The following is a 23,437-nucleotide window of genomic DNA, read 5'->3' as shown; positions in this document are numbered from 1 at the left end:
TTGAATGACCTTGCAAAGCAATACCAAAAGTAAAGTAGCATAATGTAGTATTCTGGTTTATTAAGTGTTATATGAACTATCTCATCTTTCAGTCACTTAATCTCAAAATTAGAAAAACTCAAAACACTACTAAATTTTTGAATTACTGAAACTTTAGCAAAGCCTATGACCACCTCTTTAATGTTGAAATCTACCCTATAATTCATTTCTTATTCTATTTTTAATTCTTAAATTTCATTTTTAAATTAATTTTATTAAGAAATGTTGCAATGAGACAGTTTCAAAACATGTTGTAGAAGAGTTACAACAATTAATACATTGCATATTGTCTTTGTAGTAGTCATTCATAGGTCAAGATGCAGACATGATAGCCTCTCCAAACACTATTAGGACAAATCTTTCTTTTTATTGAATCAAGAAAAAATAGCTACATATGTATTCTAACTACTTTGTATATTTAGATACAAAATGGTCCTTCCTACATTTATATCTCTTTTTTGTTTAGATTTGTCAGAGATGGGTATTCCATTGCCATCCAAATATTGTAGGTGCATGAATTCAGCAAAATATACCAATATAGTCCAGTCTGGGTTATCCACAGACTGCCAATGTCTGAATCTGTTGACTTGAGCCTTCCACAGCTCTGCATATTAACATGGCTTCACTTTTCATACCTTGTTTCTACACTTTTCTGCTAGATGGTTATAGACCAAGATAAAGCAAGACCTATGTATCAAGATATGTAAACTTTATATCAGACAAGGTCAGTCAAGTCCCCCAGGACTTATCCCAAAACCCTGTAAAGCACTTTGTAGATCCTTTGTCAGTGTCAGCCATGTGGAACTGTCACGACCATTGCTTGACCAATTTGTTCTTTGTGAAAGCCAGAGACAATGTTTTCTCTCCATGTGACTCTCTTTAGGCACACAGTACATCAAGGACCACATTGCTCTGTGCCTCCATAATCTCCTTGGTCAGAAAATTTGGGAAACAACTGAGTTAAATGATGTTACATTATAGGTTCTCCTGTGTTCTGAGTCCTCATTGACCTTGAAAAGCTAGAGCAAAATGTCAGTTTTCCTTGTAGCCCCCTTTTTTTTCCTCTAAATTTTGAACTGCAAACTTAGGTTGTTAGCCCTCCAGAAAAGAAGGTTATTATTACCCTACAACATTTGCAGTTGAGCTTAACCTCACTATCTGTTTGAAATTAAAACATCTTAGGCATAAAATGGAACATGTATATGTTATCATGTATTGATATGTTAAACTTTAAGTCACTACAGAATATGAAATAAGAATTAAAAAAATAAAAAATATGACTACATAGTTACATATTTTTACACAAAAATCTGGAAATCTAATCATATACATCATAGTAGCATGACAGTCCTATGACCTTTTTTTGTTTCTTTTCTCATTTATTATCCGTAAAGAAAACAAAAATACATTTACCTGACATACAATCTGACCATATTTGTTATGTCAATACAAGCAGTACATATTGAGAAGACCTGAATTACATGCATTCCGAGCATAGCTCCACTATTACACATTGCTATCTTCAGTTCAGTCTCAAATTCATAGGTATCAACATATATGTAATTAGTAAGAGTGATAATCCCACCAAGCTAGTGCTAGATTCAACAACCTGGTGAGAGTTCTCAAGACCATTGCCTTACTTTTTTGTTCATATAAATTTATGTCTTTGCCCCTATCATGGTTCCTAGCTTTTCTCCTTGCCTGCTTTTCATTGTCTAATTTTCAAGTTCTCACTTTCCTTTTAGTTGTGTTTTACCTTTCTATTTGTATTTCTTCTTTTGAGTTCTTATATCAGGAAGACTATACAATATTTATACATGTAGGTCTGGTTTATTTCATTTATGAGTGTATTTTCAAGTGGCATCCACTTAGATATGAACGCTTTGTGTTTATCATTCTTTATAACAGAGTAATACTCCATTGTATAAAAAACAACATCTTTTTCATACATTCCTCAGGTAATGGGCATCTTGGTTGTTTCCAAGATTTGGCTATCTCAAATTGTGCTGCTATAAATATAGGTACCCATATATCACAATGATATGATGTTTCCTGTTTCTCCAGGAAAATTCCCAGTAAGGGGATAGCTGGTTTAAATGGTATTTCCAGTCCTTGTTTTTTAAGGAGTCACCACACTGATTTCCATAATGGTTGCACCAGTCTACATTCCCACCAGCAGTGGAGAAGGGTTCCCTTTTCCCTACAGGTTCTCCAGCAATTGTTGTTGGTTGATTTCTTTATGATAGCCATTCTTTCTTGGGCGAGATGTGATTTCAATGTTTTAATTTGCATTTCATGGATGGCTAGTGATGTGGAGCATTTTTCATTTATTTATTTGTTTCTTTAATTTCATCCTCTGAGAAATGTGTGTCAATCTTGAATGCCCATTTCTGGATTGGGTCTTTAAATTTTGGGGCCCTAATGATTTTTGTTATTTGTACATTCTAGAGAGCATACCTTTGAGTCCTTATTAGTCATGACTTTTTCATAATTTGTGCATCATCTTTTCACTTTTTTGGTAATGTCTTTTGACGTGCAAAAACTTCTCAATAAAAGGAGGTCCCAGTCATTAATTATTTCAAGTGTTATCCCTGAGATTTGATTTTTGTTCATGAACTTTTTGCCTACCCCTTTTTCATCAAGAATTTCCCCTACTTTCTCTTCCAGGAGCTTTAATGTTTGTTTTTTAATGTTTAGATCTTTAATCCATTTTGACTTTACCTAGTGCAAGGTGATAGACTTGGGTTAAGTTTTAGATTTTTGGCATCTAGAAAGTCAGTTTTTCCTGCACCATTTGTTAGAGAAGTTATCTTTCTTCCAGGAAGCGTTTTTGGCACCTTTGTCGAAGATAAGTTGGCTGAGTATGTTTTTAGAGGCTTCCCTGTATTCTAATCTACTCCATTGATCCTCATGTCTATTTTATTGCCATTACCAGGCTGATTTATCACAATATATTTGTAATATAATTTCATGTCAGGAATTGTAATGCCTCCTGACTTGTCTTTGTTGCCCAGGATAGTCTTTGGTATTCTAGGTCTTTTCGGGTTCCAAATAAATTTTAGGTATGATTTCTGTAAGTCTGTGAGTTATGGTTTGTGGCAGTTTAATAAGGATTGCATTAAATTCATATTGCAATTTTGGGAGTATTGCATCTTCAAAATATTGGTTGTTCCTATCCAGGAGCAGGGAACTTTTTTTTCCATTTTCTGAAATCCTGTATGATCTCCTTTTTCAGAGTACTGTAATTTTCCTTGAAATGATCTTTGTCTTCCTTAGTTAGATTAATTCTAAAATATTTCAATTTCTGCAGTGCTATTGTAAAAAGATATTGTTTCTCTAATTTCCCTCTCAGTGTGTTTGTTATCTGTGTAGAGAAATGCTATTGACTTTTGGGTATTCAGTTTGTGTCCTGCTATGCTACTGAATTTATATATCAGTCCTAGTAGCTTTTTGGTGGATGTTTTTGGTCTGCCAAACAAAGTATCGTGTCCTCTGCAAATAATGACAATTTAACTTCTTCTTTACATATTGTTATTAATTTTATTTCTCTCTCTTTTCTAATGGTTCTAGCTAATGAATCCAGATGTAGATTGAATAGGAGTGGTGATAGAGGACATTGTTGTTTTGTACCATATCTTAGAGTAAAAGATTTCAATTTTCCCCACTTAGAATTATGTTAGCCATTGGGCTGTCATATATGGCTTTTATCAGATTGAAGTACAGGCCATCTATTTCAATTTTCTGTAGGACTTTGAACATGAATGCACGTTGGATTTTGTCAAAAGATTTTTCTGCATCAATTGAGTTGACCCTGTGGTTTTAGATTTGCCTCTATTTATGTATTGTATTACATTTACAGATTTGCATATATTGAACCATGTTTACATCCCTTTGATAAATCCTACCGGCTCAGAGTGTGTAATGTTCTTGAAATTTTACTGTATTCTATTTGATAGAATTTTAGTGTCTATGTCCACAAAGGAGATTGGCCTGTATTTCTCTTTTTTAGTTGTATCTTTTTCTGGTTTTGGTAGCAGTATAATACTTGCCTCCAGGAATGATTTTGGGAGGATTGCTTCCTTTTCAATTTCATTAAAGAGTTTGAGGTGTATAGGGATTATATGTTTCATAAATTTCTTGTAGAGTTCAGCTGTCAATTTATCAGGACCTCAAATTTTATATTTCGGTATGTTTTTTTTTAAATTACATTTCGTATTTTATTGGCTGTTGTTGGGCTATTGAGAGTTGTTATATCTTCTTGATTCAGTTTTGGTAATTTGTATCTTTCTAAGAATCTGTCCCTTTCTTCTGTGACTTCTATTGTGTAAGAAGAATGGTTATCGACGTAACTATTGATAATCTTCTGAATTTCCACCGGGTCTGTTGTAATTTTGCCGCTTAAATTCCTTATTGCTTGTATTTGAATTTTTTGTTTTCTCTTTTTGATGAGGTTAAGTAGGAGCTTATCAATTTTATTTAATCTTTCAAAGAACCTGCTTTTTGATTCATTAATTCTTCAAACTGCCTTCTTTCTCTCAATTGAATTAATTTCTGCTCCAATCTTTATTATTTTTTCCAGAATTGGTCTTTATGTTTGGTTTTCTCTTCCTTTTCTAGATGTTGCAGGTGCAACATTAGGGTGTTTATTTGCTTACATTCTGTCTTCCTATTGTATGAGTTCACAGCTATAAATTTTCCTCTAAGAGCTGCTTCAATCACATCTCATATGTTCTGATAGGTTGTGGTTGGATTTTCATTGAATTGTGAATATTGTTCAATTTCTTGCTTAATTTCATCTGTGATCCATTGGTTGCTGAGTGTGGTGTTGTTTAATTTCCATGTATTTAGGGTTTTTTTCTGGTTTCCTTTTTATTTATTTCCTGTTTCATTGCAGTGTGTTCAGATAATATGCATAGGAAAATTTCTGTTTTCTTGCATACATTTAAGCATGTTCAATGGACTAGTATGTGGTTTAATTTTAGAAATAAAGTGTGTATTCAGCTGTGATTGAATTTAACACTCTGCATAAGTCCACTAATTCCATTTATTCCATGATTTTGTACAGTTCTGCTACTTCTTTGCTAATTTTTTGTCTGCTTGGCCTGTCCTTTTGGGATGCAGAGGTGTTAAGGTCTCCTGTTAAGATTGTGGTATTGGATATCAGAGTTGTCATGTCCATTAAGATTTTTCTTATAAAGTTTGGTGTTCCCATTTTGGTGCACAAATATTTATGAGTTCTACCTCTTCCTCTTGAATTTTTCCCTGAAGCAGTATATACTGGCCTGCTTTATTTTGTTTGAACATTCTTGGTTTGAAATTGAGACTGTGTGAAAGCAAGATTGCTACATTTTTTTTTCTGAGTTGCTGGCATATGTAGTATTGTATTCCATTCTTTGACCTTCAGATTATGAATTTGTTTATGAGTTAAGTGAGTTTCTTGTATATAACAGATTGTGGGATTTTGTTTTGTAATCCACTGTGGCAGCCTGTTTCTTTAAATGGGTGAATTGAGTCCATTTACATTAAAGGTTAAAATTGAAATGTATTGACTTCCTATAGACATGTTATTTAAGTGTTGTTCTTTCCTTCTTTTTCTTTTGTTTTTAATTGTTTGCCATAATTTATATTTTCTATCTGTTCTTCTTCCTGGAGTTCTGATAATTTTGATCCCTCTCTAGAACATCTTTTAGCAGTATGTGTAGGGTTAGCTTTGACATCATGAAATAATTTAGCTTGTCTTTGTCATGGAATTCTTTCACTTCTCCATCGAACTTGAAAAAGAGTTTTGCAGGGTATAGTAGTCTGGTCTGGAAATTTTTTCATATAGGATTTGAAGTACTCTCCTCCATGCTCTTCTTGCCTTCATGGTTTGTGAAGAGAAATCTTCCATTATTCTGATGGGTTTTCTTTAAATGTGATTGGTTTCTTTTTTCTAGCACCTTTCATTATATTGTTCTTGTGCTGTATTTCTGGGAGTTTGACTATTATATGTCTTGTTGTGTTTTTAATTGTGTTGATGTCATTTGGAGTTCTGTATGCTTCAGTTAACTGCATGTGAGATTGTTTCCTCATATTTGGGAAATTTTCTACTATTTTTTCTTCCCCTTTTCTTTTTATATCATTTGCATTGATTCCTACTTTCTCATTGATACATATTAACCTCACGTTTTTATCTTTGTATCATCTTGCAAGTAATGAATTAGTTTTTCCTGAATCCTAGTTGTTTTTAAGAGTTCTTTACTTACCTTTCCATTAGCTGTGATGTGTCTTCAAGATGTGACACTCTATCTTCACTTTCACTCACACTGTTTTGAAAGCTTGTGATTGAGATTTTTAAGTTCTGTTTATTTGTTTTGCTCTGCTTCATTCAATCTATTTGTTTCCTTTATTTCTCATTGAAGGAATCCATAGCTTTTCTAATCTCTATTTTTTTTTTGTATCATTGTCTACTCAATAAGCAGTCTTTAATTCTTTTACTTCAGAGATTGTATGTGATCTGATTTCCTCTTTATGTTTCTGTATTTGATTTTTTTACTTCAGAAGCTATTAGTAAACAAATTTGCTTTTTTATTTCAGAGTTTTTTTTTTCTCCGAATGCCTCCAGGGCAGTTTTGGCTGGCTTGAGTTGTGGGGATCGAACCACAGCAACCTGAGCCTGACCACTTTGTTGCAGCAGCCACATAAAGAACTGAGCTAAGGGGCAGGCCCCCAAAACCTTTGTAATTCTTTCTTTCTTTTCTTTTCCTTTCTTTCTTTCTTTCTTTCTTTCTTTCTTTCTTTCTTTCTTTCTTTCTTTCTTTTTGGAACCAGGGATTGAACTGAGACCCTTCCATTTGCCAAGGAAGCACTTATTCTACTGAGCCATCTCTCAGGCCTTCACAGGTAATTTCTGACCTGAGTTCCTCTATAGCTTTCTGCAGTTGTTTCTTTACTTCATAGGCTATTGTTTCAGATATTTCAGCTGTGTTATACCCGATTTCTTCTATGCTAGTGCACCTTGCACTTGTTCCGTGTGGGCCGGTGGTGCATTTTGCTTCTTGTCTTTGTCATTTTGTATAACACTGTCCTTTGATGTTTGGTGTAGAGTACTGGTGCCATTATAACCTTAGCACCTACTGAAATTAGGTTGTAGATCTATTAAGATTGAGTTCATCCAGTTCTGCCTGGCTTGGTTCTGGCTTCTGTGCCTAGCTCTTTACTGCTGCAGTCCTTGAAAGTGAACCTGTTGTGCCCCTATGGCAACATGTTTTTCTCGTGGATTAGTTGGGTGGTTCTGGTCCCTAGTCTCTCTTCAGGGATTTCAGCTGAAGAGTTCACCCCAGTCCTGGATGCCAGGCCTTGCCTGGGTCTGGAGTAGTCCAGGAGCCTCTGGGGAGCACAGGAGCTCTCTCAGATGCTCACCGGACCTGAGCTTGTCCTGGATGTGAGAAATTCAATGTTCCCAAGAGCATGGAAGGAAGGGTTCTGAGAAGTCAGAGGAAGGTCTCACTTATTGGGCTGTCCTGGGCTGGATCCAAGGAGGTCCAACAAGCGCAGGGGAGTTCAGGAGCTCTCCCACACACTCACTGGTCCTGAGCTTGGGCTTGAAAGGTGGGGTGGAAGGTTCCCAAGTGTGTGGCAGTAAAGGTCCCGTGAGTGATATCTTTTTCATTTTAGAATTCTTTTATTATAAATAGAGTAATAAAAGGCAATATAATGATACATAATTTCAAACAAGATGATAGGATATTAACTATTTATTTATTTATTTATTTATTTATTTATTTATTTATTTGGTGGAACCAGGGATTGAACTCAGGCCCTTGCACTTGCCAGGGAAGCGCTTATTCTACTGAGCCATCTCCCCAGCCCCAACAATTGTTTTTATATTACATGTTATTATCTTCAATGTAGTCATTTAGATTGCCAGATATAGGCATGCAAATTTGTTAAAACCATATAAATACTAACTGCCCTTTCAATCAATGAATGAATAGAAATTAGTAGTACAATTATCTTAATGCATATATTATTGTGTATATAATGTATGAGAATCTATCTATCTACCCATCCATCTATCCATCTATTCTTCCCCTATTTTTTCCTTTTTGAGCAGTTATTTTTCCCTTTGTGAATATATCATTTGTGTCTAATTTGCTTTTTAGTTTCTTACACTAGGGAGAAGACACAACGTTTACACATCTGAGTCTGATTTATTTCACTTATGAGTATGGTCTCTAGTTTTATCCACTGTCATTTTTATATTGGTTAAATTCCTTTTTTTTCTGTATTTAGTACAGGGTCTATAGGATCTACAGGGTCTTACTAAGTAGGTTGTACTCGTAGTGATTCTCCTGTTTTCAGCCTCCCAAGTGCCGGGATTACAGATGTGCACCACCACACCCAGTCTCAGTCATCATCTCAGTACGCACCATGGGCAGGGCTGGTGTTAGATTACTATTAATATTTCTACTCTAATTATTGCAACACATTCACAATACAAATTAATGAGATTCATTCTGACCTTTCTAAATATATGATTGCATCTATCATCTCTCCTCCATTCTTTAGCCCTACTTTTTCCTCTCCTTAGTTCTGTTTTTCATTCTTTTGTGCCATGTTTATTTTATTCTACATTACATAGATGTTAAAACTTGTAATATCTGACTATAAATCTGGCTTACTTTACATACTATGATGAACACCAGTTTTATTTTCTTGTAGATGTCATGATATAATTTACTATGACTGAAACATAGTCCCTTGTTTATACCATATTTTCTTTATTCACACAGTGACAGACTCCAGGACCTATTCCATATCACGTGTCTTTAAAAAGCACTGCACTACAAACATGGTTATGCATATCTTTCACATGCAGATACCTCCTTAACTTTGATTTCTTTGGGTAAATAGCCAAGAGAGGTATTGCTGACTGATTGGGTACTTACATAATTAGTCTTTTGAGGAGCCTTCCTACTGATTTCTATAGTTGTTATAGTAATGTACATTTTTTCTAACAGTGCACAAGGGTTTTTCTTTGCACATTTGTAAGCATATAGTATTCATTTTCCTTATGTTATTTTGATTGTGGTAAGTAGATTTGGCCTCTCACTCTCTCTGTTTCTCTCTGTCTCTCTCTGTCTCTCTCTGTCTCTTTCTGTCTGTCTGTCTGTCTCTCTCTCTCGCTCACTCGCTCGCTCGCTCACTCTGTCTCTCACTCTCTGTCTTTCTCTCTCTCTCTTTCTTTATTCTTGATTCAGGCCTTTATAATGTACTATAGATTGGCCTTGTATTTGCTTATGTAGCCCAGACTGGCCTTGAACTCACAGTAATCCTCCTTTCTCAGCCTCTTTAGTGGTAGGAGTATTGGGATGTGCCACCTTTGCAGCTGGATATGCATTTTTCTAAGGCACCCAAATATTGTACTTTTAGTATATTTATTGGTCCTTTGTTTTTTTCTTTGTTCTTTTTTAGAGAAGTGTTTAAAGTATTTACCCATATTTCATTGATATTTCAGTTTTTATCTTTTGTGTTCTTTATATATTATGTATACTAATTGTTTGTCCAAGACACACTAGCTGAAAAAGACTTTTTCCCATTATACAGGTTGAATTTTGTTATTATTATTATTAGATATTTTTCCTATGGAAATATTTTAATTTGATGTAATCTTATTTTTAAATTCTTAGTTTTATTTCTCAAACGTTTTAATCCCTTCCAGGAAACAGTAACTTGCAACAAAATCTTTATTTTTTTATATAGTTTCCTATTACAGTTTGAAAATTTCAGGAGTTAATCTTAGGTATTGTCCTGCATTTTAAATTTATTTTTGCACAAGCTGAAACATAAGGATCCTAATTCATTCCTTTATAAGTTGGTGTTCAGCTTGTTCAGCACCATGTTAATGCAACATATATTTTACTCCTTTCACAAAAATCATATGGCTTTAGATGTATGTGTTTCTTCCTGAGTTCTTAATTTTATTCTGTTATGCTACAAGTCTATTCTTATGCCAACACTATGGCATTTAATTTCAGTGACTGTATATGAAAATTAAGTATTATAATGGGGGTCAAAAGTTTCTTTCTCTCTCAGAAATGCTTTGATGATTTGGCATATTTTTTCTTCTGTATGAATGTTACAGGTATTTTCAGCAAATGACATGAAAATGTCATTGGGATTTTGATGAGGAATGAACTGAAGCCATAGCTTTCTTTGGGCAGTATGAAGACTTATAATACTTGTCCCCAGTCATGAATATGAAAGATCTTTTAATATTTTAGTATTTTCTTCCATTTCTTTATTTGGTGTTTTATAATTTTCATTGTATAAGTGTGTGTTAATTCATTGGGTAGAGTTAGTTTTAGGAAATCTATCTATCATCTATCTATCTATCTATCTATCTATCTATCTATCTATCTATCTATCTATCATCTAATTTCACCAAGGACACTGGTATACTGTTAGGTTTTTGTTTTTATTGTTGTGTATTTATTACACTTTGGTAGTTGGTTTGCACTGGCTTCATAAAATGAGTTTGGAAGAGTGTCATCCCTGTATGTTACTGCATTTGATTCTTTACTCCAGATGTTATTAATTCAGAAAATTTCTTTTTTATTTCAGAGGTTATTTCTGATCTGAGTTGCTCTATACCTTACTGCAGTTGTTTCTTTATTTCAGAAGCTCTTGATTCAGACATTTCAGCTGTGTGATTTCCAATTTCTTCTGTGCTAGTGTCTTCTACCCTGAGACTGAGATTGCATTTTGTTCCTAGTCTTTGTCATTTTGTAAAGCACTGTCCTCTGACCTTTGTTGTAGTGCTTTGCTGCAGTTATAACCTTAGCAACTACTGAAAGTTGGGCGCAGATCTCCAAAGTTTGAATTCATCTAGTTGTGCCTGACTTGGGTCTGGCTGCTGTGCTCAGCTTCTTCCTGCTGCAGCAGTTGGAAGTGAACCTGTTGTGTCCCTCTGGCAAGATGTTCTCTTCCTGTATTAGCTGGGTGTTTCTGGCCCCTAGCCTCTCTGCAGGAAATTCAGCTGCAGTTTCACCCGAGTCACATGTGCCAGACCCAGGTTGGGTCTGGATTGGTGGAGGGGTCCCAAGAGCACAGCAGTTCTCACTCATGCGCTGGCCTGTGCTGTGTCCAGAAGGGTACAGTGGGCACATGGGAATGCAGAAGCTCTCCCACATACTCGCAGGCCCTGGGCTTGGGCTGGGTCTGGAGGGGTCCAAAGAGCGTGGTGAAAGTTATCACTCATGGGCCAGGTCTGGGCTGGGTCCAGAATTGTCCAGCAGGCTCAGGGGAGCATGGAAGCTCTCCCACACAATCCAGTAAGATTCTCAAAGTAGCTACTGATGATACTCTGAATTTCCAATGGGTCTGTGGTAATTTCACCTTTTTCCTTGCTTATTTCTTGTATTTGAGATGTTACTTTCCTCTTTTTGACAAGGTTAACTAGGTGTTTATCAATTTTATTTAATCTTTGAAAGAACCAGCTTTTTATTTTGATAATTCTCTGAATTATTTTCTTCATCTTGATTGAATTAATTTCTGCTCTGCTCTTAAGAACTTCTCCCCTCTTTCAGCTTTTTTTCTCTTCCTTTTCCAGAAGTGTGAGATGTAGCATTAGCGTGTATATTGTGTTCCCATTCTGTTTTCTTAATGTGTGAGTTGAATGCTCTAAAATTCCCTCCAAGATCTGCTTTCATTGCACCCCATAAATTCCAATAATTTATGCTTGAATTTTCATTGAATTTTTGATATTGTTTAATTTATTGTTAATTTCATCTGTGATCCATTGGTTGCTGAGCAGCATGTTATTTAACTCCCCTTTATTTGTGCAGTTTTTCTGGTTTCTTTTTTATTTTGTTCCCAGGTTCATTGCACTGTGGTCAGATAATATGCATGGGCTAATTTCTGTTTTCTTGCATATACTTATGTGTGACCTATGGACTAGTATGTGGTCTACTTTAGAAAATGTCAATTGTGCAGCTGAAAAAAATGTGTATTCAGCTGTGGTTGGGTGGAACAGTTTGTATATGTCCATTAAGTTCATTTCTTCCAAGCTCTGGGTCAGTTCTGCTACTTATTTGCTCATTTTATCTGTTGGACCTATGTTTTTGGGATAAGGGGGTGTTACAGCCTCCTGTTAAGACTATGGTTTTGGATATTAGATTTTTCATGATGATTAAAATTTGCCTTATACAATCAGGTGTTCTCATGTTTGTTGCCTACATATGTATGAGTGTTACCTCTTCCTGTTGAATTTTTCCCTCTATCAGTGTATAGTGGCCTTCTTTATTTTGTTTGAGTATTCTTGGTTTAAAGTTGAGACTTTCTGCAAGCAGGATTGCTACGCTTGCTTTTTTCTGAAGTGGTGGGCATGTAATAGTGTTTTCTGTCCTTTGACTTTCAGCTTATGAATTTATTTATGAGTTAAGTGTGTTTCTTTTATACAGCATATTGTTAGATTTTGCTTCCTAATCCAGTGTATCGGTCCGTTTCTTTTAAATGGTGAATTCAGTCTATTTACATTGATGGTTATAACTGAAATGTATTGACTTATGATTGATATGTTATTTTCTTGCTGTTGTACACTATTTTTCCTCCTGTGTTTATTTGTTTATGCTATTTGATGGGTCCTTTCCATTCTAATTCATGGCGTTCTGGTCATTTTCATCCATCTCTAGATTATCTTTTAGTACACTGTGTATGGCTGGTTTTGTCATCATGAAATTCTCTAGTTGTTATTTTTCATGAAATTATTTCACTTCTCCGTCAAAGCTGAAAGAGAGTTTTGCAGGGCATAATAGTCTGTGATTACATTTGTTTTCATAGAGGACTTGACATACTTTGGTCCATGATCTTCTTGACTTCATGGTTTGTGAAGAAATGTTGACTGATATTCTGATGGGTTGCCCTTTAAATGTGATCTGTTGCTTTTCTCTAGTGGCTTTTATTATATTGTTCTTGTGCTGGATTTCTGGGATCTTGAGTATTATTTGTCTGGTGTGTTTTTAATTTGGTTGATGTTACTTGAAGTTCTATATTGGTTACTGTATGTTGGATCACTCTGTCATGTTTGGAAAGTTTTCTGCTATTACTTCTGCCCATATTCTTTTTATATCATTCGTGTTGAATCCTTGTTTCTCACTGATCTCTAGTATTCTTATGTTTTTCATCTTTGCATCATCTTTCAGATGTTCAATTATTTTTCCTGCATCTAATTGTTTTTATGAGATTTTTCCTTATTTTTTTCCTAGCTGCAGTGTTGTGTTCAAGGTTGGAAATTGTATCTTCATTTTCATTGAAACAGTTTTGACTCCTATGATTAAGATTTTAATTTCCTATCTATGTCTTTGAATCTGCTTTTTTATTCTATTTCTTTCCTACATTGCACATTCAAAATTATCATAATTTTTCTAATCTCTTCTATCTTTTTATCTGTGCCTTCTTAGAAGCACTTCATAATTCTTTGTCATGGAAGTATTTCACTTCTCTATCAATCTTGAAAGAGAATTTTGCTGCATATAGTGCTCTGGGCTGGAATTTGTTTTCACAGAGGACTTGAAGTACTCTGCTGCAAGCTCTTCCTGACTTCATGGCTTGTGAAGAGAAGTCTTCCGTTATGGTGATGGGTTTTCCTTTGAATGTGATCTGTTTCTTTTTTCTAGTGGCATTCAGTGCATTGTTCTTTTGCTTAAGTTCTGGGATCTTGACTATTATATTTCTCAGTGTATTTTTAATGGCGTTAATGTTGGCATTCTATATGCTTTGGTTACCTGAATGTCAGATTGTTTCCCCATATTTGGAAAGTTTTCTGCTATTACTTCTGCCCATATTCTTTTTATATCATTTATATTGACTCCTTCTTTCTCACTGATGCCTATTAGTCTTACAATGTTCATCTTGCATTGTCCTGCAGGTGGTGAATTTGTTTTTCCTACATCTTACTTGTTTCTAAGAAATATTTTCTTGCCTTTTCACTACCTGCGATGGCGTCTTCAGGATCTGAAATTGTGTTTTCACTTTCACTCAAACTTTTTGGCAACTTGTGATTCAGATTTTAAGTTCCTTTATATCTCTTAGGCTGTGCCCCATGTGATCTATTCCTTTTGTACATTGCTCATTCAAGGATTGCATCCTTTTTCTAATCTCCTAAATTTTCTTTTATCAGTGTCTTCTTTAGAAGCAGTTATTAATTCTTTAATTATAGTTATCTTTTCTCTTTTTACTTCGGAGATTATTTCTGGTCTGGTTTACTTTATATATTTCTGCTGTTAATTCTTTACTTCAGATGGTAGGAATTCAGATATTTCTTATTTTATTTCAGAGGTTATTTCTGATCCAAGTTTCTCTAAACCTCTCTGCAGTTGTTGCCTTACTTCAGACTCTTATTTCAGACATTTCTGCTCTGTGATTCCCAATTTCTTCTGTGCTAGCGTCTTCTGCATGTGTTCTGCTTGGTCTTGAGTAATGAGATTGCATTTTGCTCCTTCTTTTTGTCATTTGGAATAACACTGTCCTTTAACCTTTGGTTTAGAACTTTGGTGCAGTTATAATCTTAGCACCTACTGAAATTTTTACTCAAAATAGTTTATGTGGTTAAGGCAGTTATGGTTTATTTGTAGAACTACTATACTGATAGTAGGAATACTGATAATGGGTAATGATATTTAGAAGTTGACAAACTTTTACTAATGGCTTTGTATTTTAGAAAGGAAGAACAATCATTATGTCTGTATAGCTAAGCAGATATCAAATTGGTAAGTTGTATTTCAGTTCTGCTAAGTTCTGTCTGATCACATCCTCTTGATGTACCTGATGTTTTCCAGGCAGGCTAGTTTATTCAGGTTACTTCTTGCCACCTCTCTCAGTCAAGAGAGAGAGAGGGAGACTGCTCTTATAGATCGGAGTCTAGCAATGTGTCTCAGTTTCCCAGGTGAAGATCTATGACATTTGAATTCATCCGGTTGTGGCTGGCTTGTGTCTCGCTGCAGTGCTCAGCTTCTTCCTGCTGCAGCCTGTGGTGTGAACCCACTGTGTCCCTCTGGCAGGAAGTTCTGCTCCTAGATTTTCGGGTTGTTCAGGCCCTAGTTTCTTTGCAGGAACTTCAGCTAAAGAGTTTCTCACTGGCTTGGTCTGGAGGGATCCAGAGAGCAGGACAGAAGGACTCACTCACAACTTGTGTCGGGGCTGGATCAGGAGGGGTCCAGTGGGTTAAGGGGAGAATGAAAACTTTCCCACAGACTCACTGGCCCTGGGCTTTGGTTTCCTCTAGAGGGGTCCCAAATGTGTGGTGGAAGTTCTCACTCACATGCTGAACCTGGGCTTGTTCTAGTGGGGTTCAGAGGGGTCTAGAGAACAGGGTTGATGATCCCTTTCACACACTGGGCTTGGGTTGGGTAAGGAGAATTCCAGTGGATATAGGGGAGCATGGAAGGTCCCAAATCTTGGCTGGGCCTCAGCAATTCATTATAGTTATCATTTCTTTTTTTTTTTTTGCTTCAAAGAATATTGCTGATCTGATTTCCTCTGTACATTTCTGCAGTTGTTTCTTTACTTCAGGTGCTGCTATTTCAGAGATTTTAAGTATGATTTTCAATTTCTTCTATCCTAGTGTGTCCTACATTTGTTCTCAGTAGTCTCTGGCGCTGACAATTCATTTTTCTTAAAATAAGGCTTAGACAACCACAACATCAGCAACAACAATCTCTAATCTTTTTAATCACTGTGCTTTAATTCTGTTAACACAAATCAGTGACACTAATTTTTGATAGTGTATATGCAATTTACCAAGGTGCTGCTTTTTTATGGTGAAACTGTAACTCATTCAATGAAACACCTTATTTATCTACTCAGGGTAGGGACTTTGAGAATTCCAAAGGACATTCCTCACATCTTTTGCGGAGCATGCCAGAAAGTTACCTCTGAGGTATGTACATGTCAACTTCCAGCTGAGATTACTCACCAAGTAAATTTTACTTTAATTTCATTTCTTGTTTTCTGATTCAACTAATCATTTTTTATATTTTTTTCAGTAGAAATCAGATCCTGCTTTTTGTTCTGGAGTAGTGATTCTATAAATGAATAGAATTCTATAAATGAATAGAATCAGCAGGTTCTGCAGCCTGAAAACAAAACACTGTCAATTTCTCAGTTGAGGATGTCCCTCTAGACAAGAAAATGTCTTTTTGTTATCTGCATAAAGTAACCACTGGCTTGATTGTCTCTCCTCAGACAGCCCCCAGATCCGACTGCAAAATGGGAATAACCGCTGTGCTGGAAGAGTGGAGATTAATTTTCAAGGCACCTGGGGCACCGTTTGTGATGACAAAGGGAATGTAGCAAGTGTGGTATGCAGACAGCTTGGCTGTGGACTGAAATTGTATTATACAGATGGTTATTTTTTTGGACTTGGATCAGGGCCCATTTGGCTGGGTGGCCTGAATTGCACAGGAAATGAGTCTCATGTGTGGAAGTGCCCTTCCTGGGGATGGGGCCCACATAACTGCAGTCACGAGCAGGATGTAGGAGTCATCTGCACAGGTACAGTCAGTGAATTTTGTTCTGCTTGAGTTTACAGAGTTCAGAGAAATAGGCTATGATCTTTGGTATAAAAAATGGGCAGGCTCTGGAAAATATGAGGTACATCCATAGATGGACTGCTTACAGCAACTGATGTAGATAAACTTCAATAAGGATTAGAAACTTTAATCAGTATCTTTTTCTTTCCTGTGTTTCTTCCTAAAAGGATAATGTATTATAGTATCATGACAACTAAAGCCCAGTTTCATAATTTTGTTTATATAACATTGCAAGTCCATAAAAAATCACACACACACACACACACACACACACACACACACACACAAATACCCTTTGCAACATTAGAACCAAAATGTGAAACTGGAGCCGGGGATATGGCTCAGTGGAATAAGCGCTTCCCTGGCACGTGCACAGGCCTGAGTTCAATCCCTGGTTCCGAAAAAAAAAAAGTGAAACTCTATTTACATTGGTGCAATTGTGTGTTTCTGTATGTATAACACGAGATATTATTTTGCACAATGGTTGCATAGGCACAGGGAATATTATTAAAGAAATCCCTGAGGAATTTACACAAAATTGTAAGTCTTATTGAAGATTCAGACATAAATATTCAGAGTTCCTTGGCTCACAGAGCTGTGAATGAATTATTCCTTGTTGAAAGTACTTCTATAATTACTAGAAAAGATTCTCTACATTTTAACTCTGCTCAAGCTATTGGATACTTGTGGCAAACATACGGCATGCATGTTACTTGTTTCTTTTAACTTAAAAGATGTTAATGTATGCATTATGTTTTATAAATGAATACCCCAGTATTCAGGTTTATCTGTTGTGTTAGTACCTTGTGATAAGTTAATGGGTTTGGGTTGCAGTCTAGGCATCCATCTCTGAAATGTTCACTACATTTGGAGGTTTGGTCTCATCTCATTGATTGGTGAAGAGTGCAAGAGTGAAATTGAGAATTGTGCTTAGTGATTTCAATCTCCAATACCTTTCCAATTTCATCAATGGAATTCATGTAAAAGATCCCTGCAAGAGTTTTATATTATATTGCAAATATGTGTCTCACACATAGACACCACCATTATATTTCATCTAGTAGGGACACAGTCACATATATCAATGGATTTTGTCAGAAGTTAGCAAACAGCCAGTTTAATCTCATCTGCATTAAAAGATTCCTCTGCCTTCTTGGGAGCTACAAGTGTACCATGTCCAATGATAATATGTGGAGAAAGTAGTGACACAGAAGGCATATTTGAATATCTAAGCTAGAAGCTCTGACTCAGGGCTTCAGGACTGGTAGCTTATAAATGTAGTGTCAGAGTGACCTGTCATGTGCAGAGACCTGGGTAGAGTCAGATCATTCAAAGAAAATATGTGACAACATCCAGAGACAGTGTCCACCCTTAGTTTTTTGTTCTGAATGTTCATGGGAACATGGTCAAAACTATATGTGCTGTTGCCCAAAAATGTCCCATCTAAGGCTGGTTTTAGTAACACCACCGTAGGACTTCTGCTTCCTACATCTACAAGGCTCTTAAGATTGGTTACTTATATTTAGGATTTTGTATCTGCATCCTATCTTTTCAGGTAAGGTGCATTATCTTCATTGCACTCGAGTGTTTTATAGATTCTAAGTCTCCCTCCTGGATATTTAATAAAACTGTTTTCTCTCCCATAGGATTTCTGCGTCTAGCTGGACAAGATAGTCTCTGCTCAGGTCGAGTAGAAGTGAACCCTAGAGGAAGGTGGACTCCAGTGTCTGATGTGAACTTCACCTTCCTTACAGCCCAGGTCATCTGTGCAGAGCTGGGATGTGGCAAGGCTGTGTCTGTCCAAGGGAATGTGTCCAGAAATCCCAGTGAACACTTGTGGGACAAAGAATTCAAGTGCTCAGGACAGGAGCCTGAGCTTTGGTTCTGCCCCAGAGTGCCCTGTTCTGGAGGCAGCTGCCAGCATGGTGGGGCTGTTGAGGTTGTTTGCTCTGGTGAGACTCACAGTATGAATTTTACCTCCGAGGACAATCTCTCTGTCTCTGTCTCTGTCTCTGACTCTGTCTCTGTCCATCTCCATCATTCTCCCTCCCTCTCTCCTTTCCTCCCTCACTCCATTCCTACTCCTTCACCTTTGCCTCCACCTCCTCCGCCTCCTCTTCCTCCTCCTCCTCCTCCTCCTCCCCGTCTGTGTCTCTGTCCCCGTCCCAGTCCCAGTCTCCATCTCCGTGTCTCTGTCTCTGTCTCTGTCTCTCTCTCTCTCTGTGTCTCTCTCTCTGTCTCTCTCTCTCCCTCCCCACCTCTCTCTCTCTCCCCATCCCTGTCCCTAACCTTTTTGTCCTTTTCTTTTAGTCATCCTTCTCCTTTCTTTCATATGGAAAATAGATGATAAAACAATTTCTTAGTCCACATGTTCCCATGCGAGTGTTTTCAGAGCAGAGACATGCCCTGTCTTTATTCAAAGCAAAGGTTATGAACACATAAATTTATTTTTCTCAGAGAACAAAATAATAATCTTGGAATAATAATAACTCAAATCAAGAAGTCCAAGAAGAAAATATTTGTTTGTTCAAAATCAGTAACTTTGGATGATTCTTAGAGGAACCTCACCAATATTTATGTCATGTGATATCATCTCTTATTGAGATTGGCCAATATATTCAAACAGAAGCCTATTTTTAATAAAGTACATAGACCTGAGCTCTTAACCTTACACTTATAAGTGAAATATTTTTGAATGAGCCTCGAATTATTTTATGATTCATCTTTCCAGCTCTCAGTGACTGTATAAATAAGAATAATTCTGACTTTTCCTGGGTCCATGGTGGCCACCTGAGTCTTCTATTGAGTCTGAAAGAAAAAGTGCATCAGAAAAATTGTGCTTTAAAAAATTTTTTTTTTTTTATTTGAAACTACAAACTCTGTAACACCTTCATGTCTCTAGCTTTTTGACCCCTGTAGTTACAAGAGCATAACCAACCATGCATTATGTCTGATTGCACCAAGTCATTATTCTGGTATGGTAACCTAAGATCTCAAACTGCCATGTAATTACAAGAACCACCAGGTTGTTCTGTCTTGCCTTTGCACCTACTCCTTATGCATCATAGAAAAGCCCTAGACCATGAGAGACCAAGGCTTGATATTTTGGGAGTGATCACAATCAGTACTAATCAATGCAAAAAAAAAAAAAAAAAAAAGAAAAAAAAACTGACTTCAAATCCTGGGTGTCATTTTGACTTTCTGTTTTATGTAGCAAGCTCACCTCAGTTCATTACAGCAGTGATTTAATTTCATATGCTCTAATCCTTTTAAATATCAAATCAATAGTTTGGAAGGTGAACTAGAAATGAAATTCAGACACAAGCCCTTTAGTGAAAGATTGCTAACCACCCAAGATAAGAAATCTGACTTTTTTTTTTACAACCCATCATTTGGGTGGTGCATTGGCCAGTGTCCTTCTGATAGTTATTACTGCATTATTTTCGGTTTAATTTCATATGTTATTTTTCCATACTAGTAATTTTATCATTTTTGTTTCATTCAGAAATAAGACTCCATTGCTGCTCTGATGCAATGCATTGATGTTTTATCCAGAAAGCTCTGTACAGAAAAAGAAGAGAGATATCAAGTGTTTAGTTGAGTGGGTTCTGCTTAAAGCAGAAAATCCATTTTTTATGTATAAAATTAATGATTAATATGATTCTCTTCCCTCAGAGAGCCCACAGCTCCGTCTGAAAAATGGAGGCAGTCGCTGTTCTGGCAGAGTAGAGGTCCTTCACCAGGACTCCTGGGGAACCATCTGTTATGACGACTGGGATATAAAGGAGGCCAAAGTAGTGTGCAGACAGCTAAGCTGTGGAGATGCCCTGGAAGCTACAGACTTTACTCGCTTTGGAGCTGGATCTGGACCCATCTGGCTGGAAAGCCTGAGATGCAAAGGACAGGAGTCTCATGTGTGGAATTGTCCTTCCTTAGGCTGGAACAATACCTACTGTGATCACCAGGGGGATGCAGGAGTCATCTGCTCAGGTATGATCAGTTCATTGTTTACTGCATGGATGAATAAAAAGTTTCAGGGAAGTAGCTGGTATTGAATTATTAGAAATAGGGAAAAGATATGTTGTAGAAGACTGACATATGTGTTAATGACATATATGTGCTGTTATGGTTTGTGTCTAGTTGTTCCCCCAAAGCCTCATGCAGTCATTGTGGCAGGCTTCTAAGATTTGTGATTAATTCATGATCCAATGCTGAGATTATGGGTTCGGGTGTAGCTGTGGGATGGCTATCCTGAATACAATATAAGGAAGGGAAAGTGGCTTGTTATTGGCTGCAGCTGCTTCTCCTTTTTTGGCTTTTAAGTCTTTGCTGTTTTTCATTACCAACCATGTGATAAGCAAACCTTCCTTCCTTAATTTTGAGTGTTGTGTATTTTGCCCCAGTAATAAGAGAAAATTAACCAATACAACTGCTCATTGCATGTTAGGAATATGGATTTCATTCACTTTACTTTATAAACCTCACCTGCTGTTTTTACTTCTAGTTTGGTCACACCCATGAAGGAAGCTCATTCTAATATCACTCCAATTAAAATAAAGGCTTTATTTTTATTTTTTTAGTGGAACTGGGGATTGAAACCAGGCCTTGCACTTGGCAGGCAAGCATTTATTCTACTGATCCATCTCCCAAGCTCATAAAATTAAGTTTTTAAAAGACTGCATAGAACTTTACCTCCTAAAGCAATATTTGGCAAAGGATTAAGTAAAAAAAGATGAGTAATACAGTTTTTGGGGGCAATCCAGGAAATTCAGAAGACTCTAGGAGTAAAGACAAGAACTTATTTAAACAGCTAGTGTTTAATAGATTTCTATAGACTTGGGAGTGCAGGAAGTAGAAGGTAGGAAAGCCCACAAAGAAAGTTAGAAAAAAAGCAGTATATATATTGCTCATTAAGAGAATTGTTTGATCTCTAATGTTGGCCATTTATTATTGTCCTTGAATATTCACTGGCCTGCAGCTGCAGTCTTATCTTTTCTGCAGAGACTGACTCTAGAGAGCATTGGTCAGCAGCCTTACCTTTACACAGCCTGGTCTCCAACAAAGTTTTGCCAGTTTGATTTTCTTATTTCCTTTTTATAAGAATAATATAATTCTAAATTACTACAAGTTTTCCCTTTTGCAGCAATGAGTTTGGTAAAAGGAAGAATACGAATGAGGTAACAATTTTATGGTCAAATTTGGTGTTTCATTATGTGTAGCATGCCACATAATTTTGCACTAGGTCAGTCCTTAAATAGGTGGTGGAAGTAGGATTAAACACCATGAATCACCAAAGAATTCATGGAATAATTCAAAGTTTCAATTCTCTTTTGCAGATTCAGATGTTAGTATTCCCTGCAATTGGAAAGAATGGCCACAGAAGTGTGGATGAATCATAGGTTCTCCTTTTACCATTATATAAAAATATTTTTATATTATTTTAGAACATCTATGTAAATTTAAACTTTTGAGGATCACTGGGCCCTGGGCTACCAGATCAAAGTTTGATGCAATCAGAAATCAATGTATTTGAATTATGATAAAATGACATTGTTTATGCTTGATGGTGTCAATGATATTAGGGAATTGCATTTTAGAGTTTCTTTAAGAAGAATGGGAGTAAGGACATGTATAATTTTAAAAAATGTAGAAGACATTTATTTTTTGTAATAAAAACTGACAAACAAAACATATTTTTCTGAGTTAAATTGACATCTTAGGCATATTGTAAAGAATGTCATGTGTATGTTTACCTAAATTCTGAATAGTTTTAGGAAAGCAATGTAGTTGTAAATGAGACTGAAGAATGAAGTACTGGTAGTCCAGGTTCTGGATGGCAGACATTTTGATCCATTAGCAAAAAGCTGAATAAAATAAACCTATAGACACGGTTTAAGCCTACAGACTTTAACACTCTCATATTCTAGAGAAATAGGTGTAGATCTAGAAAAGATATCTGAAATCACCACTTTAATTCAGTAGATTAATAGTTGTGTTCTTAACTTCATTTTAATGGCTTGCTTTGAAAAGAAAACCTTTCTGAACATATTGAGAAAGGAAATCCTTAGTGAACTTCTTAATTAGGCTGGGAGCGGAGTTTAGTTGTAAGCAGTAGCCTACTATGTGCAATGCCCTGATTTCCAACCCCACTACAAACGTCTTCAGTAAAAATATTGTTACATGAAATTTCTGAAACCAACTGACTCCCTAGATCTTGGATACCATAGTGGAAATTACTTCTTAATTATGTTCTGTGGCTGACTCATGAGTTTCTCAACCTCTACTCATTAGTGACAAAATATTTCTTTAAAACAAGACAAAACAAAGAAATCTGAAAAGGAAGAGAAACACGTTTTATTCACAACTGGTCCATGTTCTAAATTTTCTTTTGTCTTCTGTAATAGAAAGTATAGTCTAAAAGTCCCTGATTATTATAGCCACACTAAATTGCTTAATACTTTAGTGGTACTCTGTGATATCTTTTTGGTATGTAAATTTAAATTGTGAAGACATACAGAGGAACATACAGAAATATATCCTTTTAAGTCATATGATAACCTGTTCTTATGAATGCAAATACATGTCATCATATATCATACAATAGAATTTAGTCACTCTTACATGACTCTACAAATATCTTCTAAATTTGCCTTCAAGTATGCATTTATGCAGGTTCTATTCTTACACTAAATGTCAAAACTTCTCACACTCTATCCTTGGGAGGAAGACAAACAAAATCTTTCACATCATTGCCTCTGATATGTGAGATCCTATTTATAAATCAGGACACTCATTTGCTAGTTTTTTTTTTTTTTTTTTTTTTTTTT

The 23,437-nt window shown here is 36.1% G+C and overlaps 1 pseudogene; it reads left to right on the top strand.

Annotated features, from left to right (window-relative positions):
* The first annotated feature begins 14,685 nt into the window (after window positions 1–14,685).
* LOC105740889 overlaps window positions 14,686–23,437 on the top strand; it is a 145,375-nt pseudogene continuing 136,623 nt past the window's right edge.

The sequence above is a fragment of the Octodon degus genome, unplaced genomic scaffold (assembly GCF_000260255.1).
Source record: "Octodon degus isolate 3935 unplaced genomic scaffold, OctDeg1.0 scaffold00292, whole genome shotgun sequence".
In the NCBI taxonomy this organism is placed as follows: domain Eukaryota; kingdom Metazoa; phylum Chordata; class Mammalia; order Rodentia; family Octodontidae; genus Octodon; species Octodon degus.
This window is presented reverse-complemented; position numbering and strand designations above follow the sequence as displayed.